This window comes from Zootoca vivipara, chromosome 7, assembly GCF_965207765.1.
Source record: "Zootoca vivipara chromosome 7, rZooViv2.hap1.1, whole genome shotgun sequence".
Classification (NCBI taxonomy): domain Eukaryota; kingdom Metazoa; phylum Chordata; class Lepidosauria; order Squamata; family Lacertidae; genus Zootoca; species Zootoca vivipara.
The window spans coordinates 54,476,008-54,482,687 of NC_142590.1; the positions used below are offsets into that span (position 1 = coordinate 54,476,008).

The following is a 6,680-nucleotide window of genomic DNA, read 5'->3' on the forward strand; positions in this document are numbered from 1 at the left end:
GCCCGGATAGCTCAGTCGGTAGAGCATCAGACTTTTAATCTGAGGGTCCAGGGTTCAAGTCCCTGTTCGGGCGGATTCCGTTTTTTTATTTAAAAAAATTCATTAATTTTTTTGTTTAAATGGTTCTTACAACTTTCTGCAGTCCGATTTCCCTTGAATAGTTTTTTTCGCTGTGTTATGCTAGAGACTAGCTCATGGCAAGAAGCTACTCTTCCAACGTGCATTAAAAAGAAAACCCCGAAACAGATTGCAAAGGAATCCTGTAACTTAATTTTTCCTACCGGTAGTAAAACCACCTCTTTGCAGTTCGATAGACTTTTTATTTGCCATTTTCTATTAAAAATCGTACTCGCCCGAACAGGGACTTGAACCCTGGACCCTCAGATTAAAAGTCTGATGCTCTACCGACTGAGCTATCCGGGCGCTCTACAAACTTTTGTTTCCACACTGTAGATGGTCTTCCTCGTTCATCCTGGCAACCTGTCTCTGTACTGTATTTGAACACTGTACAGTATGTGCATTCTTTCTTCATGTGTATAGAAGTACAGATTAGCCTACTTGCTCTCCCCTTTTTTAATTTCTTGCTGCAGTGATATTTCCTTCCTGCCTCGTTTTTTAAAAAAATATCTGGTTCTGCATGAGTAATGAAGGAAAGTGTAAAAAACATTGGAATAACCAGGCTTCAATTTATATACGTACTTTAAAAAAGCGAGCGTGGGGGGGGGGCGAACCTTTTGCAAATAACAAGATACTAGCAAAGTGTTTCCCCAACTTCAGTCCCCCCATGTGACTGTTTAAACAAGCAAGGCACGTATTAAATATCTAATATTCTTTAACTCTGCAATCCTATAACTTGACTACTTAGAAGTAAATGCCATTGAGTTCAGTACTACTTACTCCCAGGTAAGGGGGTGTATTGCAGCCTACCGTAGGGCTCCCCCTGAACAATACTGTATAATGAATGCAACGTGGCACTTCAATCTTTCCAAAAGTGCAGCAGCCAGCTGAAATATCTCAGCTCGGAAGGCATAGGGACTGAGCTCTAAGCTTTCGTTTTCCAATGCCTGTCCTTGTTTGCCAGGGCTTTTATTTCTTTTCTGGCTGTGCTTGTAACTATGTCTGGGGAGTTCTTGAACATAAATTCCTGCACACACACACACACACACACACACACACCCATCCCCTCAGATTTGGAAAAGTAGGAAACTGCAAAGGTAAACAACATTAGAATAAAATTCTTCACCAGATAACATTGGACGTCAAATTAAAAAGTGTGTGCTGAGAATTTACAATTGCTTTCATTTCTTTTCCATTCCAGCATGCTAGTAAGGTCGGGTGCATAGGTATATATAGAGCCCACAGATTTGCACTGTTAGGGAAAATTTTGGGTTGAGAGACTACTCAACAGCCCAGCTTGTCAGGGTACCAGTCCCCCGCGGGTCAGCAAAAGAAGGAAATTCCAGCCAAGCAATTTATGTCGTGCCCCCCCCCCTGTAATTTCCGTAACAGCACAAAAGCAGAAAAAATGCGGTAGCAAATTTACAATTGTCTGTGTTTTTGCATATTTCTTGGCCAAGGATACATCTATTTTTAAGCATGGTGTGTGTGCGGTTTTCTATGCTCATGCCCTGTTGGTACTTAATTGGCATGATAGAATCAACAGATTAGAAGGTAGTGACAAACGCAAAAAAGAACATCCACTGGTTTCAAGGGGACAGAGCAATGCTGCTACTTACATACAGATTCAAATACATGTGGGTGTGAACGACTCCAGTCTTATTTGAATGGGTTAACAAATAATGCTCAAAAGTGGACAAGCCTGTAACTGCACTTGCGGTTTGAGGACCTGCCCCCCACGAGAAATAAAGACACAGTGACACATGGATTTGGGTTAATGGGTAAAATAAGGCCACAACTTTATTGGTTAGAGCAAGTGAGAGGTATTGGCTTAGGCATTGGACACCCTAGCAAGCATGACTCCATCCCGCTCAGCGGGGGGCCATATAAGGTTAACACCCTGAGGGAGGAGCCTGTTGATGCAAATACAACTGAAAGCTCCCCCTGGTGTCACCGGGGGTCGTGCCATGCCCAGCAGGACATCGGACAGGATCCACAACCGCCGGATCCCTTAAGGTGATACCCCTATAAGAGGAGGGTTGGATGATGGCCACAACCAGTCCAGACAACACACCAGACAACTCCATATTCCAATGCCTAACCGCCACCCGAGCCAAGAGGCTCGCCGCCAATACCCTCACCGCTGTAACCAAGCCCTAATGCTTCTTGTGATATCAGCTAGCCAGATGTCATTTCCTTGATTGGAAATATGGACGCCATCATCACGAAAGAGAGCAGCCTTGCTGAACCGAATTTCAGGGTGCTCAATAACATGGCCACCCATGTTACACAGTTTGCGTGCCACCACACAATTCAAGAGTTTCCTGGATTTCTCCAAAGCCAGACGGTTATAGCTATCGCGCCACACTCTCCTCTTGAGCAGTGTGGACCAAAACAAGGTTGTCTCAGGGAATAAGGCAGCAAGTCCATCAAAGTCCTTCTTTATATTTAGCAATAAGTCCACTCTTCCCAATTCATCCCACGCCTTAGTCGTTTGCAGTAACCAGCGGCTCGGGGCCACGAGGGTTATTTTGCTCACTGCATGGATCTGCCTCATTGTTTGCTGGTGGTAAGCTTGCAATGCGGTAGGGGCAGCCTTGTGACATCTCATACAACAAGAACACATTTTTTTAATGCCACTAATTAGCTGCTGTGGGCTAAAGCCCATTTCAAACGCCAGTGTTGTGAGAATTTTGAGGTGATATATAAAAAATTAAATGTTCATAACTGTATATATAAACCACATGTCTGAAGCAGTCCAAGAAGGCAGTCCTGAAGCCATGACAAGGTCTTTCTCTTTGAAAGGAGGGAGGAAATGAAAAAACCTCCCCATTGTCTCTCTGCTCACAGATCCTGCCTAAGGGCACATTTAAGGTGTGAATGGGGTGAGCCCGACACCTTGGACCTAGATTCCGGAATTGAGTAGTTAGAATAACAAAAGCATGGCCACGCTCCATATTTTACCCCCTTGATGCCTCCTTTGCAGCTTGGTACACCACTTTTCACACACACACACACACACACACACACACACACACACACACACACTTGACAGTAAGGTTGTGACCAGATTCCATGGCTTCAACGTCGGCCTATTCCCACCCATTGCATTGCATTGTTGACTATAGAAGCCAACCCCCAGCGGGTATTGGCTGGGGCTAATGGGAGTTGTAGTCCAAGTGGAAGGCACCAGGTAGGCAGAGGCTGATCTAGCCTGAGAAGAGTTCTGCAGAACTCAAAACCTTGTACAGTTCTGTGATATTTTGGTTGGCCTAAAACAAAAGTATTGCCCTAATGTGCATTTTGGCATTTTTTTAATGGGCCAACAGGACTCTCTTCACACGTTTTTGATTAATACAGGAGCCAGGAGTTTTTCCGAAATTGAAAACAGTAGTTGGCAAGTTGATAGAAAAGTCGATGGATGTGACAAGGAAGAAGATTTCTGATCTTTCTGCATTATAGAACTTGAAGGCCATTTCTTATTTGCTTAAACTTTAAGCTCTTAGCTGAGTAAGTCACTTTTGTGTCTGATGTGAATACTGTTATAAGAGTTTTAAGGTCATACATTATATATGTATCACAGTGGTATATATATGTGTATGTATGTATGTATGTATGTATATATATATATATATATGTATCACAGTGGTACCTCTACTTACGAATTTAATGCGTTCCGAACGCACATTCGTAAGTCGAAAAAATTTGTATCATAAGTCGAAGCAACCCTATCTAAAAATTCGTAAGTAGAAAAAATCCTATCTAAACCACATCCAAGATGGCAGACGGAGCTCCGTTCGTAAGTAGAAACATTCATAAGTAGAAACATTCGTAAGTAGAGGTACCACTGTGTGTGTATATAAAATAAATGTTCATAAATGTACGAAGCAAAATTCTGGGTTGAGAGACTACTCAACAGCCCAGCTCGTCAGGGTGCAAGTCCTCTGCGAGTCCATGCGGTTAGTAAAAGAAGGAAATTCCAGCCAAGCAATTTGGAGCAAAACAGCAGTCAGTAGACTTAGATCCTTTATTGCAACAGGTTCAAACAGCAGCAAGTGAACCCCGAGCATGGGGCGACATTGACTTTTAAAACTTCCCACCACATCCCAGAATACAGTTCGCACAGAATCATTGATACATCATCTTTATCTCACTGATGTGTCACCAAAGGAGAGGGGCAGACAGGGGTTACACTAGTTTAACCTTGGGCAAACATGTCCAGATAAGTCCTTGGTCCGATATTAGCATAGGCATAACATGTCAGGGCATGACCCAGGTATAAGATTAGCCTAGGCAAACACCTCTGAAGTCCCACCACCCAAAGTACAATAGAACTTCCTTTGCATGTCTGGACCCCTAGGCAAGTCTGGTGATGGGATTAGGCTTTCCTTGGCCAACAATCAGCTCAGCAATTGTTACCTCTGGGCAGGGGCGTCTTGCTCATAGAGGCAAGTGGCGTGGGGCACCAGGGCACCAAGTTCGCGCTGAGTTCTGGAGGGCGCCTGGGAGGAGGTGGAGGCTGGACGCAGCGCCTCCCGGCACCAACTCACTGCCCTCGTCCACTGCACTGAAGCAGTGCCGTGCCCGGTGCCCCCGCCCTCTTCCCCACCGGAGGAGCTGCCCTCCAGCCGCTGCCCGCCTCCTCCAGCCCCACAAAGCTGCCAGCAGCGCTGTAAAAAGGACAGCAACTCTGGAAAACCGGGGGGGGGGGCGGCGGCGGCAGCGGAGGGGTCTTTGAACCACAGCGCTGGATAGGCCTAAGACGGCCCTGCCTCTGGGCACTTCCCACAGTCCCTTTTCCAAGGGCAAATAGCGTTGGAATGGAGGAAACTGGCAAAGTAGTTGACTTTATGATTTTTAAAACTAGGTAACTTCCCCGGAATTAAGATTTCTGGAAGAAATATCAACAACCTCAGATATGCTGATGACACAACCTTGATGGCAGAAAGTGAGGAGAAATTAAGGAATCTTTTAATGAGGGTGAAAGAGGAGAGTGCAAAATATGGTCTGAAGGTGAACATCGAAAAAACTAAGATCATGGCCACTGGTCCCATCACCTCCTGGCAAATAGAAGGGGAAGAAATGGAGGCAGTGAGAGATTTTACTTTCTTGGGTTCCATGATCACTGCAGATGGTGACAGCAGTCACGAAATTAAAAGACGCCTGCTTATTGAGAGAGAAGCAATGACAAACCTAGACAGCATCTTAAAAAGCAGAGACATCACCTTGCCGACAAAGGTCCGTATAGTTAAAGCTATGTTTTCCCAGTAGTGATGTATGGAAGTGAGAGCTGGACCATAAAGAAGGCTTTATGGTCCAGAATTGAGGCTTTTGAACTATGGTGCTGGAGGAGACTCTTGAGAGTCCCATGGACTGCAAGAAGATCAAACCTATCCATTCTGAAGGAAATCAGCCCTGAGTGCTCACTGGAAGGACAGATCGTGAAGCTGAGGCTCCAATATTTTGGCCACCTCATGAGAAGAGAAGACTCCCTGGAAAAGACCCTGATGTTGGGAAGGATGGAGGGCACAAGGAGAAGGGTATGACAGAGGACGAGATGGTTGGACAGTGTTCTCAAAGCCACCAACATGAGTCTGACCAAACTGCGGGAAGCAGTGGAAGACAGGAGTGCCTGGCTTGCTCTGGTCCATAGGGTCACAAAGAGTCGTACACGACTAAATGACTAAACAACAACAACAACAACTTCCCTAAGCTGTCAAGTTGAAAGTATATATTCAGGCATAATATTTGTAACATTTAACAACTTTAAAGATGTGCCCCTCCCCGTAATTTCTGTAACATACATACTGTAAATATATAAACCACATGTCCAAAACCCACAGGAAAAGTCCTGGAGCCATTTTGACTCTTTCAGTCACCTCAAATATTTCTCTACAAGGTCGAAGGAAATGCAGAAACCTCCCCATTGTCTCTGTCCTCAGGGGTCCTGCCTTGGGGGCACATTTAAGGTGTGAGTGGGGTGAACCTGTGACCTGGCTCAGGAATTAGGTATTATCATTACAAAAGAATGGCCAGGCTCCCCAGGTGGTCCGGTCAAGTGACCATTGGCAGGTAACCGGGCAGACAGGGTAAAAACAATGCACTCAGATTTCTGTTGTAGACTGCCTTTTCTGTGATGTAGGTATGATGTATCGGGGGTGTTCTTGGACTCCAGGGCAGGAAATTTAAAATGTCTATATAAGGGCTTGCATGCATGGCTCAGGGTTCTCCTCCTCTTTCCTGCGTGTGGGGGAGCACCCTGTTGCAACAATTAATACAGGCTTACTAGCTGCTTTGCTTCTCAATATTCTCTGGTTTGTTATTTTCTCCTACCAATAGAGAAACTACAAAAGGACTCTATATGGGCTCATGGGTACCCCATAAGGGAAAAGGAGCAGGTTTTTTTTTTACTTATACCAATTCAAAGTTACAAAATTTTCAAATAAAAATTAACAAGTGCCTAATTTTGAGGGTCCCTTTGAGGCTGCAGGTGAAGTGAGCCTCCTGACACCCCACTCTGGCTAACCCTAACTGCGGGTTAGGGGGCGATGCTAAAATATAAT

General features: G+C 45.0%; 2 non-coding genes across 2 annotated transcripts; one reads left to right on the forward strand and one right to left on the reverse strand.

Moving 5' to 3' along the window:
* Nucleotides 1–73, forward strand: TRNAK-UUU (transfer RNA lysine (anticodon UUU)). The gene has a single exon. It is a non-coding gene; the product is annotated as a tRNA-Lys (tRNA).
* Nucleotides 74–350: 277 nt separating this feature from the next.
* On the reverse strand, nucleotides 351–423 carry TRNAK-UUU (transfer RNA lysine (anticodon UUU)). Its single transcript has one exon. It is a non-coding gene; the product is annotated as a tRNA-Lys (tRNA).
* Between the last annotated feature and the right edge of the window lie 6,257 nt (nucleotides 424–6,680).